Here is a 23145-nt window from a genome sequence, read left to right on the forward strand (position 1 = left end):
AGGAAAGGAAAGACCGAAATGAAGGAGCTTGGACAATGGGCTTTAGAAAGCTTGGCATACAGAGATGTGGGGAACATGGCAGAATCTGGTGTCTGTGGGAGGAGGATGATGTCCCCTGTCCCATCAGGCCAGGGGCAGAGTTTAGATGAGTGATTCCTGTTTCAATTAAGATCAATTTATGACAGGATGGGACAGAGGTAGGGGCTGGGGAAAGTTTCCTATCTTTGAGGGCCTACAGACAGCAGACACAAGAGTAATGGAGAGGTCATGGTTCACCCATGGCCAACTTCATTATTTAGCAGCAAGGCATTCTGGGAATAGGAGAAATACTGAGTTCTGGAGAAGACCTGGATGCAAAGCTGTGGCCCTGTGGATCAGACAGAGAGAGGTGAGTATGTGTAGTCAAGGCTGAATATCAGGCATCCCGGGGGGTTGGGGCTTGGGAAACAAGGATGGGAGTTCAGGTCAAGACCATAAAACAGAGATGGTGCAAGCCCTAATCTCCAAGCTGGTAGCACAGAATTCTATCAGAGCTCAGAGCCAGGAACGGGTTGGCAGGGGAACAAAAGTAGTCATAGGCCACTGGAGCATCAACCAGGGCCCATTTTGGCCCAATACCTTGAGGGAACTTGGATACCTACATGGGGTCATGGAAGGCCCCTGAATCTCACACTAAGGCCCAAAGCTTGCAGGACACTTTCAGCTATTTATGAGAGCTGTGGAAAGTGGCATCTACTCCTCATTACAGGGACAGAAATGCAGTGGCCTGGGCTACATCACAACTATGTAGAAAGACTTCTGAGGACCAGGACAGAAGATGGCCAAGGCCAGCCTCTTCCTAAGGAACTAGCCCCAGAACCATGAAGTACTAGCCTGGGTGGTTGGGGGCATTGCTGTCAGTAGTTGCAACTGCTTCAGTTCTGAGCTTCCTGCCTCTGACTCACACGGGCCCACTCATCTTCTGAAATGCTGTCAGATCCATCCTGGATGCTTCCCTGCCTGATCCCTTACAGGCTCCCCTTGTCCCTGGAAACAGTTTGAGCTTCTCTGCCTGACAACTCAAACGGTCCCTGACTTGGCCCCGGGAAACATATTTATCCTTTGACTCTCCCACCTCTGGTGGCATGAACATACCACTCTTGTACTCTAGCAGAGACCAGACTCTTTGCTGTTATTGGCATTATTTCTTCCTGGAATGTCTTGCCCTCTCCTGTCTACTTGATAAGTGCTGAGCCATCCTTTGAGACTGCTCAAGCATCACCTTCCTTATGAAAGCTTAACTGGCCACCTCCAACCTGGTTGCAGGTAGCATGCTTGGTTGTGGTAACAGACTATGTAATGTGTTAACCACAAATATATTCCCCTTTTTACTCCTTGTCAAGATAATTCTGTTCCCCCCCCCCCCCAAATATTCAACCCTCAGCAAGGCAACCTTTCCCTTGCTCAAGAATAAACTTTAAAGAGGCCATGACCAACACACTAGCCCTACCCCCTGGCAGCATGAAATTAACACTGGGCATCTGCCTGGTACTGGCTGTTGCTCGCATGCTCCACTGGACTGGTCGTCCATGGTGGTGAGTTCTTCTAACGGGGCTCAAACAGGGACTGATTCTGCTGGACTTGCATTGCACCTGAAACAGGGCCTGGTGCCAAGTAGGTACCAAAAGGGTTCAGAGAAACTGCCTTCACCATTAGATCCTTTTCAGGGATGTTTCCATTAGGGTTGACCTAATAGGCTTACCTACTCAGGGGAGTCCAAGATACCCAGAGTGTCTTCTCAGAATCAGAGATGAGGCATGGGCTCAGGCTCACCAGCCTGTCAGACGTTCTGTCCCCAAAGTCTGTACTCTTGTTTGTTGTTGTCTATTCAAAAATATCCATCAAATGTTTGCTATATGCTAGGTACTGAATGTTCACAAATGCATAAAACCAACTTCTTGCTTTTAGCTTCTTGAGGGATTTTAACTTTGTTGAGGAGACACATGAACAGATTAGTGTCTTCTGATGCCACAGGGCAGTGGTTCTAACAGAGAGACTTCTCAGTCCCTAAGAAGAGCATCCACTCTGGAGAGTTTAAGCAGTAAAGGAACTTGTGCAAGGCCACTGCGTCATTCATAGAACACTGTGCCGAATGAAAACTATGTCTCGATCCCACCTGGAACAGACTTTGAACTCAGTTTGCTAGATCAGGCTGGGCCCTCCCCACCAGCTGGAATCTCAAAGGAAGAAAAGAAGTGTAGTTATGGAGAATGAGCCAACCTGGAACTGAGGATAACTCCTGCAGAGAATTACAGAACAAAACAAAGCAACACTGTCATTGTCGAGCAATGACAAGGCTGCAAGCAGGGAATACCTAGCCTCTCATTTTTCTCTTTTGCTGAAATCAAATCGACCACACTCCAAATTATCTTTAAGAATATGCTGGGGGAAAAACCAAAAATCCCAAAGAGCCATTGCCGAAGTACCTTAAGAATGTGTCTTTTATTGGAACTGCCTAAAAGGTTATGAAACTGGACAACAAATGTGTTCAGATTGCCTGTCACTACTTGAGCCAATTAAGCAGAGACAAGGTTGAATTGTATATGGGCGTTTATTCCAATATTGCCTGCAGTATGGGAGAACAGTGGGTCATCCACAAAAATCTGCTCTATGCCCCTGGTCCTTGCATAAACCAGCTGCTTATATTGGGTAGAAGGACAAAGACTGCATGGGAAAGTAGGAATTATAGGCATGGGGAAGTAGGCAAGGCATAATGGTCACAGGTTACAGGCAATGTGGGCTGGGGTTGCAAAGGGCAGGGGCCTCCAGGACTCTATAGTTTTGGCAACAAGGTTGTTAATCTTTCCATGATGATGGGCTGTTCTCAGAAAAGGAGGATAGATGGCATTCCAGGGATAACTCCCATGTCCCAGGGCGTACAGGTCTCAGCCAGGTTAGAATGTGCTTTCTCTAATCAGAGCTGAACAATCTTGGTTAATAGAGCATGATTAATATTTCTTATAACTATAGCTAACAATCAGGGTTAACAGAGCATGATTAATATTTCTGCCCCCAACAGTTATTCGAGCAAAAAATGGCTTGGTGGTACAGAGGACCCTTCCCCAGCTGCTGTGGAGTCACCTGATAATATCTGGCTGGCCCCTTCTCTGGAGAATGTTCTCAGCTAAATGGAGCTACTTCACAGGCACCTGACTCCACATGCTGCCCTACCTGTGCCTTCAGAGAGAGATAGCATCTCTAATTTGAGGAGAGCTTCTGCTCTTGCACTGTGGGGATGGAAGCTGCCTCCTCCCCATCTGGAGTGCTGGATGAACCACACGGCTCTCTAAGACAGATTCCCATGCTGGGCAGCTAGTCAGACATGACATTTCCTGGGCCATGTCCTTGGCTGCAGCTTTTCTCAAGGATTCTGTTTGGCTGCGTCAGACTTGTTTGGGGTGAGTCTCAAGAGAATACTGTGCCGGAGAACTAACATCCCAAAGGGACTGCAGCTCCAAAGAATCCTCTAAGTTCTTTCTAAAGGGCGTTAGCAGAAAGTGGCCCAGTGACTCAGCACTGAAAGAAAGTCCAGGCAGGATTAGAAAAACAACAACGACAAAAAACCCTCACCACCAAGGATCCCGGCCCGAGGCCCTCGAGACAGCCCCAAACCAGGGGCAATGACTATTGCCTGGCACTGCAAGGGGCCTCTCCGGGCTCCTGACCAGCAGAGAGCAGCCATTCACTTGGGACAGTTGAGCTGCATAAGTTGTTCATTATTTCAAACTACTTGGGGATTTAAGGAAATGGCCCCCAAAATCTTTAACATTCCTCCCATTGACAGATGGGGCCAAGTGTCTCCCTCCTCTGAAGCTGGGCTGGCTTGTGATGCCCTGGAAAAATAGGGCATGGCAGAAGTAATCTGCATGACTTCTGAGGCTCAGTCACAAGTGATGCAGCCCCTAGTACCCTGTAAGGAGTCCCACTGTCTTGAGACCCCATGCTGGAGAGGCCAATTATAGGAGCACTAGGGGACAGCCCCAGCCTTCCAGCCATCTCACCCAGGTACCAAGCATGTGAGCTGAAGAAGGTTCCAGATGATTCCAGTACCCTGCCTTAGGGTCCCTTCAAACTTCAGGTCTTCCTAACAGAGCCCCAGCCTTTTTGGAGCAGAAGCATTACAAGCACAGGCTGGGTTCCTGACCCACAGAACCCGTGGGCATCAAAAAATGATGATTTCTCACCACTAGCTTTGGAATAGCTTGAAATGCAGCAATTGTAACTGGGATCCCATCTCTGCACTTAAAGGTAAGGAGAGAGAGAGAGAGGGAGAGAGAGAGAGAGATTAGGTCTCAATCACAGAGCTAGCACAGTAGAGCCAGACTCTACCTCCTGTCTGTGTGAGCTTGAAACCCTCTATTCCTGAATCACTAATCCCTGGCCTACCTTGCTCCTTGACCCTGGTATGTTCTGGCTCCTCAGGGTTGCACTTTAAGAGGGAGTTTGCAAACTAGAGCATGTTCAGAGGATGTGGCCTCACCCTGGGCTTCAGAAGGGACAGTTGAGTGGCCTGGGGACATTTAACTTTGACAGAAGAAGTCTTGGCAAAATATGTGAGCCGTCTTCATATATCAGAAATGTTAATGAGAAAATATAAATGTGGCCCTAGATGGCAGAGTCGAGAGCAGTCGGCTCCATGGGCCAGTTTGGCTCATTTAAAGGAAGAACTCTACTGATTACACATGTTTGAAAAAGACTGATCTGTCCAAGGAGGCTGGGAGCTCCATCACTGGAAGCAGGCAAAGACAGGAGGGTCCGATCCCCCTGGGCAGGTGCCATGAAGGGGAGGCAAGCAACAGGTTGGACTAGAAGCACATAACTTGTAAGCCCCTCTAACTCGGAGATGTCAGGATTCAGGGTATAAATCAAGAGGTGAATAGAAAGTACACTCATTTACAAGAGCTGTCCCCAGGGGGACAGCGAGCACAGTTCCTTCATTGTACTGTGTGCCCACTTGTGTGCTCAGTGTTGATCACCCCCCAAAGCTTTTTAAAATCACATTTATGTCCACTGACCAATTAAATTGGTCCTGCTTTGGTCACTGCTAAAAGTCCAAAGACACTTAGATTGGAATGTACAAATATTTTTCTGAAACACAACACAGGCATCTCAGAGTCTTCCAGTAACCAGTTCTTGTCGCCATTTGGTTGGGATAAGGGATGTTCCATGCTTGTATCATAGAAGGAAAGAGCAGCTAATATGATCAAAGACTGGAGCAGCCTGAGCCTCTTAGAACACGGTGTCCTTGGATCATAACAGTGATTTGCAGCTTTCAGTTAGAATGATGAGAGACTTTTTCTTCTACCTGCAGCCTAGCAGTTTTAGATGAGGCTGGGGAATGAACGTTAATGACATCCCAGTTGGCTCAGATATGTGTTCCTTTCTCAGCTGCCCACAAATGTCTGCTCTGAAACAAATAAGCTCTCACAGCCTTCCCACTGGTTGCCTGAGAGGGAAGCATATTGGTTGAGATGCTTATTAAAATTACATATTCCCTAGTTCCTTCTCTGAGGATCTAGATTACTAGATGGAGGAGGGGTTAGGTATCTGTGTATCTGTGCTTAGGGGACTCTGGGACCATTGAAGGTGGGAAGCTCCTGGGTAAGGGAGTAGAAAGGATCACAAACCCTGCAGACCCCTTCATACAGACTTATTTGTTGGGCCAGGTGGATGCTAAGGTTGGCAGTGTGCTCACACCTGGGAGGACAATGGAAGGAGAAGCCCTGGCCTGATTAGAAAAACTGCCTAGAAAGCACTGGAAGGTGGGAGATAGAAGATTAAAAGGCTTGCTGTGCACACCCCGCCACCCCCACGCCAATTCCATGGCCAAGGCTGAGCAAGCAGGGTCCAGTGGCTCTGGCTTCTTGGCCTTTGCTCACATCCTTCTGAGCCTTCAGGGGTCATTGCCCACCGGGTTCAGCAGGGCATTATTGTAGTTACCACTGGTGTCTCCTTGAGGACAGGAGGGACACGAGAGTTAGAAGGGGGTGTTTGTGACATAGGCCTGACTTGGAATCATCCTCATCAAGAGCAATTGCTCTTATTATTCCCAGGATTTGTGCTCCTTGGGGAAGGCTTGGCTCATCCCCGTGTAGGTCCCATGCTGCAGGCCCCATGGTACACCACCCATCTTTCCTTGTTTTCCATTTCAGGCTATTCCATTGCATCTCCTTTTGATACTATTACTAACTACAGGGGTCTTGATGTGGAAACTGAACCACAGAGACAGTTCTGTTCTTGAGTAAGGAAGGTGTTTGGGTGGCCCCCTTAGCCTCTAAGCTGTTCCAGGTCTCTTCCCCATGTTTCATTCAGGACCCAGGTGTGCCTGACCATTCATTTATCCAAAATGACCCATTTTATTCAGCACCACTATTGCACATCAGGGAACCGAGGCTGAAAGCAGGGTGCCCACTGTCACACCTTGAGGTGTGGTGGAGAGAGCCTGGGCTTTCTTAGGGCCCACCCAGAACCTGGACCATAGCTCCATCACTCACTGACCCCATGGCTGAGGCAAGTCCCTTTATCACTCTGAGACTCATTCTCTTGTCTGTGGTGTGATTATATGAACTTGGCTGAGATGTGGTATGGAGTCAGTAGCAGGAGAAAGGTGAGCTTGCCTGCATGGCAGCTACCTCACGTAAGGGTCGAGCAGCTTTCATCTCCCAATAGGACAGACCCCACAGGTTCAGTGGCTGAATCTTATTTCTGTGGTGTGCCTGCCCCCTTAGCTATTTCAGCAGGTTCTGATAGGACTGGCTAGTCAAGGATCTGCACATCGAGCCAAGGGCAGAAGAAGGTATATCATCTAATACCCTTTTGATGTGGTTGAGGAAAATGGGACCAAGAGAGGGTACTGGGTTTATCCAAGGCCACTCGCTAAGTAAGTGGTAGGGCTGGGTGCTAGTTCTATTTTTCTATGCTCTAAAGTAGTTTATGTCTCATGGAAATTATCTGTTCCTCAACAGTTTAGTCAAATTTGCTTTTAAAATCATTTGGACCTAAATTTTTCTTGCAGATTTTAAACCACATTTTAAATTTCTTTTTTTTTTTTTTACTATTAGCAAAATAGTTTTTGTAATATACATATATTTTAAAGAAAATTGTTCATTTTGTATATCTTTTCAAATGTATGGTGTAAAGTTAAACATGAGTCGTTATACATTTTTTTATGAATTTCTATGCAGAAGTTTTTAATGCTGCTGGAAATCATTTTTGTTTTGATGACATCTACAGAAAGTGGTCTAAGTAAAAAGAAAAATTTGGCCAGCTTTTCACAATTCCAACTAATTTGTCTTAGCTGACAACTTTAGGCAAAATCTAAGAGGGTGTTCAGGTATGTCTAGATGAGGCACTGTAGTATTGATTATGCACTAATTAGCCTGCTGCATCCATCTCCATCATGAGGCCAACATTTGAGATGGGTCAAAGTGATTATTTCACTCCACAGTGCATTTGTTCTTCTGCTGTCTGCTGCTGGCTCCATCTAATGGGAATGGTGAAGAGGAACAGAAACCTCCCCAACACCACAGAAACCATGTATGGTTACAAGCATTTGCGACACTTGGCTGGGACTAAATGTTGGGAAGCCGTCCTGAGGGTGGCGCAGCAGTGGCTGGCTTGTGCCTGGCTCTCTTGTCTCTTGACAAGACTGGTTGAAGGGCCTAAAACAACAAAGAATAATTCCATCCTCTCAGCCCTGCTTACTGCCCCATTCTGAAACACAGTGAGGTAGAAGTGTCTTTTTAACATACTGTAGGTCATGTCCTTGAAAAGTGCAGTTAACAACAGACATTTGTAGAATAACCAGAGACTTGACTTAATAGCCAATGAAGACTTAGGAATATATTGTTCACGATTTGACTTACGTTAATAAAATCGTCAAAGCCTCGATTTGCATTAATGTCTAAATGAGCTACTTCTCTCAAAGCTATAGCACTGTGATAATCACCCTGCCTTTTCTTGGCTCCAGAACTTTCACTAACTGGGATCTGATTAGGCAACCCACTGAAACCCATCTGATTGAGCTCCTGAAAATTCTGCTGCCAGGGCTACTAAAATGTGGATTTGAATGATACATCTCAATTCCTAAATTGTGTACTCTCATTGAGTCTTCAGATATGGTTCCTTCTACAAGGATCCGGTGTATCATTTTCAAAGGGGGCAACAACTCAAACACAAAGCCAACTTTCTTGTGTGATGTTCTAGGGCCTCTTTCATCGGGTCTCTGCTGCCCTTCCCTGCTCTCCTCCAGGCTTTAGTCACACTGCCCTCCCTGCTGACCCCTCTACATACCACAGGGCAATGAATACAAGAGTGAGATGCCTTCTGGGAAGGAAGGGATGGTCACTTGTGACTTAGGACATTTGTCACAGCATCCAGGTATTCTAGTAATATCTCTGTTTCAAACTGGTGTGAGAATTGGGAACCGATGGCCTACCATGATCATGCTGTTGAGGGCTTTGTTGTACATCTTCTGGAACTGACACTTGATAAGATTTAAGTCAGTCTCTCTCCTTGAAACTCTGTTTCTTATCAGGGTCCCATCCTGCATCCCCACTCCCTGGATAAGACAAAGCAATCCAGGGTCACTTCTCACCTTTCCAGTCCATCTCTGTGATGATGAACAATGGATCCAGGGGGTTTTCGTAGGGGATGGAGTTGCAGGAATGAGCCTCTGCTTCGGGGGTTGAGGGAGGAGCACTAAGAGGGATGCTTGTGTAGCTTATGGTTTCCGTTCTCTTAATCTCTTCTCCCTTATTGCTCATGCCTCTTCCCTTATTAGAGGCCAAATGCCTCAAATTGCACTGTTTGGTTTTCCACATCAGGTTCTAGACACCAAACATCACTGCTCCAGACACAAGACTTCTTTCTAGGGCAGCAACATCATGAAATTCAGCCAAACTTGCCAGTTCCCAAGCAGCACCTTCCTGCTCACTGGACAAGGGAAGCCCATGGCTTCTCTTATTTCCTGGCCAGACAGCTTGGGGCTCTGACTTCAGGTGGTATCAGAAACTATGAACTAGAGAAGGTGGACATTGACTTTAATCTTGGGGAATTAATTTGACTGTCTATTTCCCAGTCGGGTTCCAGATAACAGAAATTCCCTGTGATACTAGTGGCTTGGACACCTTTGGCTAGTGCAGCCTATTGGACAACAGGCAAATCCAGTTGACACCTCGGCATATGCAAGACAACTGAGTTGCTGCATGTGCCAATCTTCCTTAGAATTTGTCCATTCAAAGATGCCATCACTTCCTGGAAGTCTTGGCTTGGATCTCTGGCAACAAACCCTGCTCCCTCAAGGAGGCCACATAGTGGGATAAAAAGGACAGTTGGACTGGCCTGGGCTAAAATCAAGGCTCTGTCACTTACTAACTGTGTGACCTTTACCACAAACCTCAGGTTCACCATCTCCTGGATGGCACCACAACTCAGTCTCACAGGGCTGCTGTTAAGTCCAGCACAGTGAGCACCTGTGAAAGCAGCCATGCAAATGCAGCCTCAGGAGGTGGGTTTCCCTTCCCAGACTTAGCTCCCCTCTGAAAAATCAGACTGTCTGATCACAAGAGGTGAAGATGAAAGAAGCCCCAAATATCTTCTCTTAAAAGATGGTTGTGGTCTGTGCAACTTGGCGTTGCAGCCCTGCCTCATAGGGCTGAGAGGAGGATGGAAGGCAGAACAGTTACCTTCATGGTGTAGTAAAGATGTTCTGCTCTGTGAAGTAGCTGTGCAGGTTTTGGGTGCATTTCACTGCAAGCAGAAAGCTCTGTGAACAGCTGTAGGGGGTAGACAGCCTATTGTTCAGGTTTATTTACGTCTTGCCTTGGGTTAACAATGTATAAGTCTCGGCCTTTTTACTTGCACTCTGTCTAGTTCCAAAATCAGAGCTTTGTGTCGAGTGGGGTGGGACAAGAAGGAAGCCTGGGACACTGAGCACAGGTCCAAAGGCCCAGAGCAGGCAGGCAAGAGGGTGAGGTGTGAAATGCACTGAGGCCTGCAGGGCTGGTCCATTGGAGTACAACTCTGCCCAGGGCAGCCTCTGGGCTCACACTCCAAGGATGGCTCTGCCCAAAATCCAGCCACTCAGCTCCACAGAGGAGCCCCAGTTACAGTGTTCGCTGGCCTCAGAGGTCCACTTCATGTGTCAGCTATCAGCAAGGTCCTTGCCTTTGAATTTCCATGTGACAAGTGGGCCCAGCCCTAAGGCACCCAGGGGCCTCTGGCACAGAGAGTGGGCCCCATACTGGCTTCCCCAGATGCTGAGTGGGGGAGCTAACGTTTTAGCCCAGGGCAGCAAGAAGCATGGGTTTCGTGTGAAGAAGGCAGGAGTTTGAACCCAGCCTGATGGCACCATGTGACTTCACTATTGGACCTCTCAGCCTTGCACTATCTTTGCTTGTGAGGGGACTATGTGAGTCTAGAGGAGAAAGGAGTAGGAAGTGCCCAGCTTAGCAGGCAGCTCAGCCTTCGTTTTTCCCGAACTTTTACTTGGGAGGCAGTTTAAACTGGAACCAGGAGTGACTTGGACGCTGAGATTGGAGTAGGGGGAGGGGCTTTCTTAGATGCTCTACATGAATTGGATTTTATCACAGCAGTCAAAGCTTGCTGGGAGAGTCAGATGTCAGTGTCAGATGGAGTGTCAGTCTGTCCCTAGGGACTTGGACATATGGCGGGCCCTCTGGCTGCTTGACCCTGAAAGGGGATAGCCTGGTGTAGACCGAGTGCCCAGCCCTGGGACTCTGCCTTGGTTCTATCATGGGAGGGAGTAAGGGAGAAGTTCCTCTGCCCTAGGCCACAGTTTTTCACTCTACTATGACTCCTCTTACTGTGATCTCAGCTCTGGACCCCAAAATGTGCTCTGGAGCAGGTCCTCATTAAGAGGACCTGTTTTTGTATTTTAGGGAAGGTGAGATCATCAACCACTCCATCTGGACTCCAACTACACATCATGATTTCTTCAAACTGAAGCAGACACGAGGCCCCTGGCTGAAGTCCAGAGATGTGACTTTCTTCGGGGCTTCAGTCAGAACCAGAATGTTCCCTGTGTGGCTGCTGAGGGTGAGCACAGGTGTTAGGTCAGGCATCACCCTGCAAATGTGTGCATATGCACACACACTCACACTCACACACTCACATACTCGCATAGCAGGGCGTGCTGTGTGGGCAGCACTGAGGACAATAAGTGCTGGCAGGACACAGTACACTGAAGACACTGGGGGTACAACAGTTCCAGTGCCCTGTGCTGAAAGGTACAGAGTGACAGGATGGGCTGGCACCTAGTCACTTGCTATAGTTTCCTTGAGCACTGTTTGGCTGCTGAGCCCTGCGGACCAAGTGTGACTCATCCACTGTAAACATGGCCTCCTCTAGTGACCCGTGCGTCTCACTCTTGATGCTGTCCTCATGCTCTTGCTGGTCATTTTTTCATATTCCTCAAACACTGTGGAGAGAGGGCTTCTTTCAGAGGACACGCGGGTCTCAGAGTGACAATCCTGGGCTCTCAGATAGGAGTGCACTTTAGTGCACAACCTCTGACCTCCACTTGGACCAGCGCTTCTTGGCTTTCTCCCCAGCTCCAGGACCCAACAATGCCACACAGTGGATACTCAGCATGAGACGAGAGCCTTGACACTCCTCCCTGCCTCCCGGTACCTCATCAGGCGTGTGGCACTGCGTGTGTACAGAATGGTGATGAATTTCATCTTGTCAGCCCCATGAAACTTCTCACCCGTGGCATACAGAGCCTGGTATCTGGACACCCACAACAAGCCAACGAAGGAGAGAGAGGAGCGGAGGCACAGCCCATTTTCTCGAGAGGTCATCATGCTGTGCTTGATCCTGCTTTTCATGGGGAGCTCTCTCCCCTTGAACGGTTAAATTTTACTCTCAATAACCAGGCCAGAAACTACTCTAGGAAGTCTCTCCACCCGGGGCTTTGCTCTGTCTCTGGGCACATCTAGACACTCTGCCAGGCGAACCTAACAAGAGCTGCAAACACATCTGGTCCTCAGAAGCCCTGGCCTGTGGGCGGTTTCTATCAGGACAGAGCTTCATCAGACCCCACCCAAGTCGTTCTCCTTCCTGTTTCTGAGTCTCCCCTACACCTTCACTTTCTTCTTCAGATGCCAGAGAGTAAAGGCCTGCAGAAGGCTGAGCCAGGTCCCAGCCTAGCATCAATGAAGACCCCATGGGCAGAGGGTGAGGCTGCCGAGCATAGGGCCCTGGAGTCTAGATGGCAGGGTGGAAGCTGCTTGGGGCGTAGCCTCACCTGTGCATCTTGAAGGGCCAGTCTTGGTTCCACAAAGCCTCTCATATCATCCCTGCTGCCCTAGGAACAGAAGAGGTGGCCCTGTGAGACAGCTGGCTGATCAGAGCACTGGGGCTGAGGGGACACCGGGTAGGCGGGCAGACAGGGCTCTGCTGCTCTTTGGCCACTGACCTCCAGGAAGCCAGGTATCATCTCCCAGCCTCAGTTTCCTCAGGTGTGAAGTGCAGGTGTAAGGACCATCTCACAGGGAGTGGGGCTGAGTGAGCTAAGGTAAGCAGAGTGGCTGCACGGGCCTGGTGTGAAGGCTGCTCAGTGACGGGCACTCTCTTCTCACCTCTGGGTGCCTTCATGGGACTATATCAGGAGAAGTGCGGAGGCTCTGCAGTGAGGACCCTCCAACCACATGGAGATATCCCCAGTGCCCAGGCCAGGGAGCTATACCATGCTCTGCTTCAAATTTCCCCATCCCACCTCAATAGCTGTTCAAGAGCTGCTCCCTAGGGTGGATCTATTGAGATCCTCCAGGCAAGGGGCTCCCAGGAGCTGCGCTGTGATACCTGAAGGAGGCACACCCGGTCCTCTCCAGGCAGCTGCTATCTGCTTGGATATCTCCCTCTAGGCTGGATCCGTGGTCTGCAGGGGAAACAGGATCATGGGGCACAGACCTGCTTTCCTCCCCACAGCCAATTCCTCCTCCAGGCCCTGCCTCTCACTTCTCTTGCTTAAAGCCTTCCAGGAAGGATGAACCCTTCACTCGAGGAGTGGACACTGCCAAGGTTGTCTGAGTGGCAGAGGCTCCATTACCTGGTGGTTCTTCAGAACTAAGACGTGACCTAGACAGCCAACACAGCTCAAAGGGCAAAGATGGCCAAACTAGAGAGCCCTGCCTTGGGCTTCTGACTGAGCTCTGTTTCATCTTGCGGCTTGGCAAGGCCAGAGCCTTTAGGAAGACTGCTCACCAGGCAGACCTCATGGAGGATGGGCTGGCCTCAGCACGCGTTGCATCTGCAGACTCTCCAATAGCTGGTCTGTGGTCCACACGCCTCAATGCAAAGAAGTCTTGGGTTAGCCTGTGCCTGGTAAGGAGGAGCCAGCCCCAGCATTGACACAGCCCATGGCCCACAGCACTGTGGTGCCCTCAAGGCGTAGAGCATTTAGTGGGCTTGTGCCCTATCCCCAGCACTGGTGGGCTTAGAGGGCTCAGTTATCCAGCCGAGCCCTGTCTGATTTCATGTTTTGGCACAGGACTTGGCTCAAAGTAGCTGCTCAGCAATCATATGTGGAAAAGCCCAGAAAGGGCTGTTTCCGATGTGCCCCAATACACTGCTTGTCCCTTGACCCCTGCCAGGCGGTCAAAACTTGAGGCCATTCCCAAGTGAGCCTTTAACTCGGGCTGCGCCTCCTACTTCTTTGCAGGCCCCTCACCCTCTTTGTGTGCCTGCATCATCTCCCGCAGCTGGTTCTTGGCCCATGAGGTGAGGATTTTGATGATGATGCCCTCTTTGGTTCCCAAGCCCTGCGAATAAATCCTCAGAACTCAGGAGTACTCTGCCTGGGCCTCCTGCTCTGTCCACAGCCTCTTTTGTCAAGATGCCTGGTTTCCCTTCATCATTGGCAAATGCAGTGGAGTGGTGGGAAGGAATGGTCAGTCAAGGAACCAGGAGTGAGACTACAGAGCCCGGGCCCTAATTCCTGCACACCAGGTGTAGTGATGTCCTGAGAAATACTGATTTTTGGCTTCATTACAGCCATGTGACAGCAGAGGCCCGTCAGTCCTGTGTTTGGTGGCAGTTTGAGCAGCATGTTGAAAGCTTGCTGGGTCAGCTACGATCTAGATGACCATTCTAAATGGTGGCTCAAGGGGAGCTCAGAGCTCCCAGTGCCAGGCTCTCTTTGGAAAAGAGTCCTAGGCATCACTCCCTCACCTAGTCCCTGCAAGCATTTCTGCCCCCGCCTCCCCACCGTTGCTTACCTTCATGGCATCATGCCACTCCTTGGCCTCATATCTGTATGGTGGGTACACGAGGGTCACCATGAGCTTCTCAAATTTGCCACTAAGTTCTGACTCAGGGTCCCAGTGAGGGCCTAAAGCAGGAGCCACAGAGGACGATGCTCTGCGCTGTGCTCCCCTGCGCACAGGCCGCACGTGGTGGTCAGGCCCAGCAGCTCCGGCTGGATTCCCATCATGGGCTCTGCCTGTCCTGGTTCTGGCTGGGGTTTCTTGGGCCAGCAACATAACCTCTCTAGGCATCATTACCCTTCCCTGTGAATGGAGATAGTGTTACTTTTGCTTTCTGCTTAGGGGATTGGTGGAGAGAGGTGTGTGGGTCAACTCAGCTCTCAGTGCAGTGCCAGGCACGTCAAAAGCTCAAAATACAAGCTTGCCATTGCTCACCATCAAATCCCCATCACTTAGCCATAGGCACTCAAAAGATGCATGAATGAATTAAGGAATCTATCTCACATATGTTCCCTTCTAAGGCACTTGTCTCTACAAGAAGCCACAAGGCCACACCGAGCTGATCTCTGCCTAGCAGAGCAGACCAAGGGCTCTGTCAGACTTGGGGTGAAGTCCCAACCTTGCTGCTTAAAGGCTCTGGGATCTTGGGCAACTTAACCTATGAGAACATCGTTTTCCTGTAATGTTGCATGTGATGATTAAGAGAGAGAAATTATTTTTAAAAAATGCACATTGGTTTCTCCCATGGAATGCTTGGGCTTCATCACTCATCTCCCTGTGTTAATTCTTCAAATTAACGATGTGCACTGATGGAAGTTTCCGGAAACTATAGCTATGTGAGCATTTATTCCTGTGTTTACCTAGCGCCTCAATGTCTGGCTCCATCCTGGGCATGGTGGAGAGAGTGGGAGGAAAGAAAAAGGGTACAGGCTCCAGGCTCCCCACTGCTTCATTTCCCATGCAGAGGGAGCTTCCACAAGGGCGAGTGCTCATGCCCAGACAGAGCGGAGCCCCACCTGTGTCTTCTGTCTCCATACCATATGTGCAAACGAGAAGGGCATTCCAAGCTCAGAAACAGGACAGCAAAGCACAGAGGTAGGGAAGCAGCTCAAGGATGGGGCTGTGGAGAAAGTGTGAAGGAGCTCAGTGAGTGAGAAGGTGGGAAAGGGAGGTGGGCCAGGCTGTAGAAGGGTGTGGCAAGCCAGGGTGTGGCAAGCCAGAAGTTTTCAGGATACAGCAGAAGAAGGTTAGTTCAATTTGAATTTCAGGTAAATAACGCATCACTTTTTCAGCATAAGTATGAGAAACGAAAGGGTGCCTCAGCTCCTCTGCCTTAATTGGCAGCAAAGAGAGAACACTGAGCTTTCCTGAGGTTTCTTACTAAGGCAGGAGCCACAGGGCTAATCATCTCCATAGATGACTACACTGTTTCAAAACTAAAGGTCAATAATACAGATAACAGTGTCTGTTCTTTCTACATTCTTATAAAAATCACCTCAAACAGTCTCAAAAAATTTGTTTCCAGACCATAATTAAAACTTCTGAGGCCAGTGGGCAGAGCAACTTAGCCTTATCTTTTCTACATATTACTTCCATTTGGTATAGAACCATATGTACCCTGATTGAAACTTCTAACACACCAGATGGACTTTTCGCTTATTCCCCTGCCCAGGTAAGTGCCCCCCCACTTTCCCGAAGTTAGATCATTGTTTCAAGGCTGCTTGAAGTTCTGTTCTCAGGCTATGGCCCTCAAGCAAGGCTGTAAATAAAAATCTAATATTTTCAAAGAATCAGGTTATGTTGACAAGTATGTCCCATATGTCCCATGCTTGCAGTGGGCGGCCTCCAGAGAAGAGCCTTGTCCGGCATGGAGCTGCCTTCCAGGTTGTCTCTGGCAGCAGCAGGTGCCCAGCCCCCCAGGACACTGCACCCCACCCCCAGTCTCCCCAGCTCCTTGCCGAACTGAGCTCTGAAGCACTCAGCAATCTGCTGCCACTGCACATCGTTTCTCCTCTTGAGCACATCGATGGTGGCCTGCTTATTGGTCCCTGCAGGGGTGCAGTGTGAGCATAGCCACTGCCCCCAGGGAGCCTGATGAGGGCTGGGGAGAAGAGAGGGCAGCCGCGTGGTGGCCAAGCACTGGGACACACCACCTGGGTAACTTCAAAACCTGGTGATTCTCAAAATGTAGACAATACCTCTAAACAAAAGCTCCATCTGTCCTTTCCCCACCTCCACCCCCACCACTGGGTACTGGCCTAGCCCCATCCACACAGAGATAGAATTTGAGGACCCTCTAGTCATCTGGTATGCTGTGGGCATTGCTGGGGTCCTTGAGCTTTATTAGAGAGCCCTCCTGCCCTGACCTCACTTTGTTGGTGGCAATGGGGGAAGGTCAGGACTGAGGGTCCATCAGTTTGGATCTGAGTCCTGGTCCAACAGCCCAGTGGCAAGCTGTATCACCTCCCCACGCCTCCAATTTCTCCTTTGGGATGTAGAGATAATAAAAATGTTTCAGGAAGTTGAGGACATGAACATGCTGTCTAGGTTCACGTAAGAATGGTAGCTCTTATTGATGTCCCAATTCACAGCCAAAGCCATCTTGGGAGTAAATTCTACCTAGGTTTATAGCATGAGGGCCTTCTGGGTCATGTTGTAGAAATCCAGCTCGTTTTAGGGCAACCCTTTCATGTTTACAAGAATGTAAACACTTTGGCCAGGGGAAGTGGAACTGGGAAAAGCTTTAAAACCGGTGGGCTCCTGCCTTCTGGGCTCAGTTCAGCTCCATGAAACTCCTAACATCATCTCACCCAAAATCACAGTGACATATAGGGTCCAGAGTTCTTGGGAACATTTAGAGTGAGGAAACTCAGATGGAGAAGGTTGAAGTCACCTGCACAAGGATAGCAGGCACACACAGCAGATGGCCTCCACTCTGCACCCCCATTACTCAGGGAGGCACCACCACCATCCCACCTCTTCAGTCTTGGGGTGTGTGTATAGACCAGTGCTGGGAAAGCTGAGGTCTATGATTCTCTGGGTGCTGGGAGTTGGTCTCAGGGTTTTGGGGAGACCCCAACTCCAAGGCTGTTCCTGGCATCTCCTCTTCAGGGCTGTGAGCAGAGAAGCCTGGAGCAGAGCCCCAGAGAGTCACAGCATTACTGGGACAAGGCCTCAGACATCCACTCACCAATCCCCTTCATGGCAAAATGTCCATCTGCCTCAGGGTCTGGGTTGAAACATGGGCTGCCCTTCACTGAGACAGCCTCCTGCTTAGTCTGCAGGAGAACCCAGACCTGCTCAAAGTGGGAAGGCAGGGAGGGCAGCCCAGGCTCCTGGCCCGGCGTGCAGCCTGCCCGCAGGTGAGCATTAGCTTGGCCCTTGCAGGCCAGTGGCTGAGCCTCTGGGCTCCATGGAACTACCATCTCTACTTCTCAGATGGCCCCCTGGGCTAAAAGGCTGGCACCAGCCAGAGCCACAGCTTGCAGGGAGAAGCCACCAGACTTCTTCTGTCTCTGCCCCTGCCCTGAGGTGTGGACTCTGGGTCAGAGTCCCACCCAAAGGGACAGCCCCACCCAAAGGCGCAAAGACAATGAGCTAGTGAGGACAGGCTTCGTAGAGCTCAACCCGCTGCCGTGAGAATGCAGGTGCGGCTGGGAGGCCAGGTGTGGTCTGAGCTCAAGCTGCCCTCTTCCGGTACAGAGCCAGGGCACCCAGCTGAGCATCCTGACAGCTCAGGGCCTTTGCAAGTCTACAGGCTCATGGGGGGCAGAGGGCTAGCTTTGGAAACTGTAAAATAAACCAGATAACAAAAGCACCTGTGGCCTTGACTTCCAAACCTTGACTTCCAGGGCTTGCCTGAGGGCTCCTTAGACTTTTGTCCTACAGAATTTCTTAGATGCAAATGAATGATCCTCTTAAGATGTGTTTTTGGGAGAGGGGTGGTAGAAGAATGGAGGGAGATTGGAGATGGGCATTGAATTTGAAGGAGACCCAGAGATCCTTCAAATGGAAGGGAGCTTAGTCCCATTGTGCCAGTCTCCTATTCACCTTTCACTTATCCCTTCTATATGCTCCTAACCCACTCATCTACTCTCCCACCTACTCACCAACCCACTCCTTCATTCAGCTATTAATCCACTCTCCACCCAGACATCTAACCTTCCTTCCTTCCCTCCCTCCCTCCCTCCCTCCCTCCCTCCCTCCCTCCCTCCCTCCCTCCCTCCCTCCCATCCATCCACCCATCCATCCATTCATCCATCCATGCATCCATACACCCTTCCTTCCTTAATGTCTATCTAGTCATCCACTCTTCCGTCCAAGCCCTGGGTTACATCCTGAAAATATAGTACAGATTCCCATCCATAGTCTACCTATAAGCATATTTCTTTTGAGTAAGAGATAAGAAGCCTTTCCATGTCTTTTTTTGAATTTCAAATGTCTGGTGACAGATTTTCTTATCTCATTTCTTAGCTTCATATTTTACCCCAGAAATTGTTAGAAATGACTTCTTTTGGAAATTTCATCTAAAGAGCTTATGCAGTCCCAGATGTTGCCCAACTGTGTGTCCCTTGTTTGTGGAATCATTAGCTGCTGTTACTACCGTTAGTGATTTGAGCACCTCCCATGTGCCAGGCTCTGTGGGTTAGATGCTTTAGTTGCTGTAGATGCTGTGCTCTTCTTGACTTCTCTTGACAGTTGCACTAGGTAAATATGAATGCCCCACTTTATAGGCAAGGGAGCTGGGCTCAGAGAGCTTGTCAAAGTTACACTGCCAGTTAGTGGTGGTGCCAGGGACATAACCCACAGCCTGACTCAGCGGCTGAGCTCTGTTTACCTCCCCCACTCTACTGATGACTCAACTTTTTCTAGACAAGGAATTTTCCTGAGACTCTTCACTGAAGGAAGCCTCCCCCACAGGAATGCAGGTCATCTGGGAGCTTGGAGGGCATCTCAGTTCTCAGTGATGAGCTCTGGGGGCCACCCAGGAGGGGCTTTCTTCTTCCCCCAAGCTGGGACTCAGGGGGCTGGCTGTGCAGCAGTGACTGACCAGGCCTCGTGCCCAGTAGCCAGTTCAGAAGGTCTGAGACAGTGTACGTAAACAGCTTTCTAGGGGGTTCTGATTTCACTGCTTTGAGAAACATCAGCCTCACTTCCCACTTCATGGTTTTAGAAGAAGAAAGTCTTCTGGGAATCAGACCTTTGGATATCAGAATGGAGCAGTAGAGCTCCAGATCTTTCTACTTGAGTGCCTCCACTGTTGGAAGAAGGGTCTGCCTAGGCTCCTGCTGGGTCCTGCCTTGAGTAGGCAGGTCCAGACAGGAACATTTTCTCTGAAAATGTGACTGAGCCCAACTTGTGACTCTACAGCTATAACACATTTTTTGGTGATCACAAGGGAGCTGCCACACCTTTGCCTTCTCTCATCATGGGGCTGCCCCAGAGACCTGGGAGACAGAACTTTGTCTCTATAAGAGAGGCCCAGATACACCCCCCTCGAAGCTGATCGGATACAACCCCCCCTGAAGCTGACCTTCATCTCCCTCTGGTTCTGGTCTAGCTTGGTGCCCAGAGGACAGTTGGTCCTCACTGGCAGCTTAGCCAGTCACCAGTGGGGTCTTGCTGCTGCAAACCAGCTCTCCCAAATGGCTTGTGGGCAGCCAAGGCCCATAGAGTTTGGGCTCTGAAGTGAGGCTGCTCAGATTCTAACCCAGATTCCAACCCTTACTAGTGTGGCAACCTCACTTACTAGTAAGGCTAAGCAGGTGCTTAGCCTCCTGGTGCCTCAGTTTACTCCTCTGTGGATAAGGTAACTGACATCTACACCGTAGAGTGGCATGAGGCTCCAGTGAGATACTGAATGTGAAGTGCTTTAAAGCAATGTCTGGCACACAGTAGTTGCTCAGTAAATTATCCTGCCAGGTTGGCCAGGTCCTTACAAGGAGGCTGCCTGGCTGGCTGGCTGGGGCCCTAAGGACAAACCTTCAACCCTGCCCCACTAGGAGCAAGGCCCAGAGTCAGGCCACCTTGGCCAGCAGCTGTACTGGGCTCTCTCAGACATATCTGCCTCCTCAAAGTCTTGTTCCCACCACCCAAGACAAAACTGGCCCCTTGACCCGTCCTGGCTGCTTTGCTTGGGGCCAGACAGCTGTCCCACCTTGACCTTGTTGTCTTCTCTGCCCCACCTGTCCAGGCCCAGTATATCTGAACCCAGAGCCATAGGGTTGTGACATTTGGGACAAAAGAGATTTCCAGAAGCAGGATAAGCCTGGGTTACCCAGTAAGGCTCACAGCGAGCCTGGGAATGGGGATAGAGACTTGAGCTTGAGTCTGAACTAGCTCCCCACCTGCCAGCTGTGGGACTGAGCAAGTTAGTGTCTCTGAGTCTCAGTTTTCTCATCTGTACAATGGAAAGAGCAGCTCTGACATCCCAGGCTGCCCCAGGACAAAATGAAAAAAAGGTATGCTGAGCTTGCAGCACCACGACTGCCCAGGGACGTCACCCGCTGTTGTCTTCACCTCCCTTTTGCGTTTTCAACTCCTTAGCACAAGATGGACTTGGACTCAAACCCAGACGAAACATTCCTGGGAATCTGTAATTCAGCTGGGACATGGGTGACTCGGGGAGAGGCTGTGCTGTGCTTCCTACCTTTGCTCTCGGTCACTCTTATAAAGCATGGATTTCAGCCACGCAAGACCCCGTGGGCCAGGTCCTCCTACTCCCCCTCCTCCTTCCTCCCTCTTGACAAATAAACACCACTGCTCCCTGGAGGCCAGCCCACCTTCCTTGACCCTGAGGAGTGGGCACTGATGAGCCCTCCAAAGTCAACCTGTTCAATCAGGTCTCTCTCCAGTCGAAGGCTTGTCAGTGCTCCCCATTGCTTTTAAGGTAAAATCCGAGCTCCTTAGCTTGCCAGATGAAGACTTTACGACCCAGCCCTGCCTGCTTCTCCAGGTACATCCCGCCATTATCCTCTGCACTCCCACTAGGGCACTCAAGCCAGGTTGAGCTGTTTCTCTCCAAAACCAAGTTTCCCACCCTTCTGGGCCTTGCACATACTGTTCCCTTTGCAAGGAGCCATCTGTTTGATTTCCCTCCCGACACACATGGACATATGGCTCAACCATGATACCCCTTAGTTTTGACTTCTCCCCACGGGGTTCTTCCTCTGAGTTCCCCCAGCACCTCAGCATCTCCTGGTGCATTTCAAAGTTCCATTATCTGCCTGTCTCACCTGTGTTTGTCCCTGGTATGAGTGCGTCTAGGGGGAGGCAGTTTCTTCTTGTCTTCCTGCCAGTGGACAGCCCAGTGCTTGGCCTGGGAGGCAGCAGTGAGTGTTGGTTGAGCTAAACACTCTCCCCTCCCTCCCCGCATCGTGCAGGAACTGATTCTGCTTGCTCTGCACTTACCCAGGCTTTCCACCAGGCCATCCTAGTTACCTCACAGCCTCTAGTCCCAGGGAGATGAAGATACCCTGGTCAGCACTCCCTCCACTCTGAGACTCCAAATGCCTGGGCCTGGCCACACTTAACTGAGTAGGGTATGGGGTACAAGCAGGCCCCAGATCCCCCACCCCCAGGGCCACTCCTGCCCGGCCCCTCCCCTCTGGGCTCTGCCCACTCTGGCTCTGGGTCCTGTGGCTCCCAGGCCCCACCCAGGTACTGCCTGAGCCTGCCCTATGGAATACACTGCTCACCAACAAACATTGGGCCTGTGGCTGTTACACAGACTGGAAATTCTGAGTTTCATAACTGTGAAAGCTCCATTCAGTAAACATGCCTGTAGTTTCATATGGTCTTTGCTAGACCTGATCTATATAAAAAAGGAATAATACCGTTACTCCTTTCATTTATTGCAGTTTTTACACAATTAACAATGCAATTGGGAGCTCACCAAAGGACATAAAGTAACAGCAGCTTGCACTTATTGGGGTATCTCTGTCTAGATATTAATCACTCCATGTACTCTATCCCCCTTAATCTTTTTTTTTTTTTTTTTTTTTTTTTTTGTGGTTGCCAAAGGCTAGGGGTAAGGCAGAATGGGGAGTGACTGCTAATGGGTGCAGTTTATTTTGGGGATGATGACTATGTTCTGGAACTAAATAGTAGTGATGGTTGCATACTCTTGTGACTATACTAGAAACCACTGAAATGTATATATACCTTAAAAAGGTGAATTTATGGTAATGCGAAATAGGTCTCATTTTTAATTCATTTTTTATTTTTTAAATTTAAATTTATTTTTATTTTTTTTGAGATTTTTACCTCCAAATCTTTTTTTAAAAAAATTTTATTATTGTTTAAAATATTACAGATGTCCCTTTTTCTCCCCAATGACCCGTTCCACCCTGTTCCTTCCCCCTCCCCAGTCCCTCTCCCCACCATTGTCCGTGTCCTTGGGTTGTGCATATCTGCACATAAATTCTTTGGTTACTCTCTCCCCCTCCACCCACCCGCCCTCCTCCCTCCCTCTGACATTCATCAGTCTCATCTATGCTTCCATGTCATTGAATCTATTCTGCTCATCAGTTTATTAAGTTCTTTAGATTCCATGTATAAGCGAGATCATGTGATATTTGTCTTTCGCTGCCTGGTTTATTTCACTTAGCATAATATTCTCCAGGCCCATCCATACTGTCCCAAAGGGTATGAGATTCTTCTTCTTTACAGCTGCGTAGCATTCCATGGTGTGAATGTCCCTCAGCTTTTTTATCCACTCATCTGCTGATGGGCACTTGGGCTGTTTCCAGATCTTAGCTATTGTAAACTGTGCTGCTATGAACATCGGGGTGCATATATCCTTTCTGATGAATGTTTCAGGATTCTTAGAATACATTCCTAGGAGTGGAATCACTGGGTCAAACAGCAGCTCCATTTT

The 23145-nt window shown here is 49.5% G+C and overlaps 1 pseudogene across 1 annotated transcript; it reads right to left on the minus strand.

The window, feature by feature from the left end:
- Nucleotides 1-496: 496 nt before the first annotated feature.
- Nucleotides 497-21698, minus strand: LOC308567237 (annexin A8-like protein 1; annotated as a pseudogene). The gene is made up of 10 exons: nucleotides 21678-21698; nucleotides 14280-14392; nucleotides 13733-13823; nucleotides 12865-12940; nucleotides 12308-12367; nucleotides 11692-11903; nucleotides 11389-11496; nucleotides 9726-9793; nucleotides 8477-8599; nucleotides 497-637 (listed from the first exon to the last, which is right to left on the minus strand). The product of its transcript is annotated as an annexin A8-like protein 1 (transcript).
- Nucleotides 21699-23145: the final 1447 nt, after the last annotated feature.

This window comes from Miniopterus schreibersii (assembly GCF_964146895.1).
Source record: "Miniopterus schreibersii genome assembly, chromosome: 14".
NCBI lineage: Eukaryota > Metazoa > Chordata > Mammalia > Chiroptera > Miniopteridae > Miniopterus > Miniopterus schreibersii.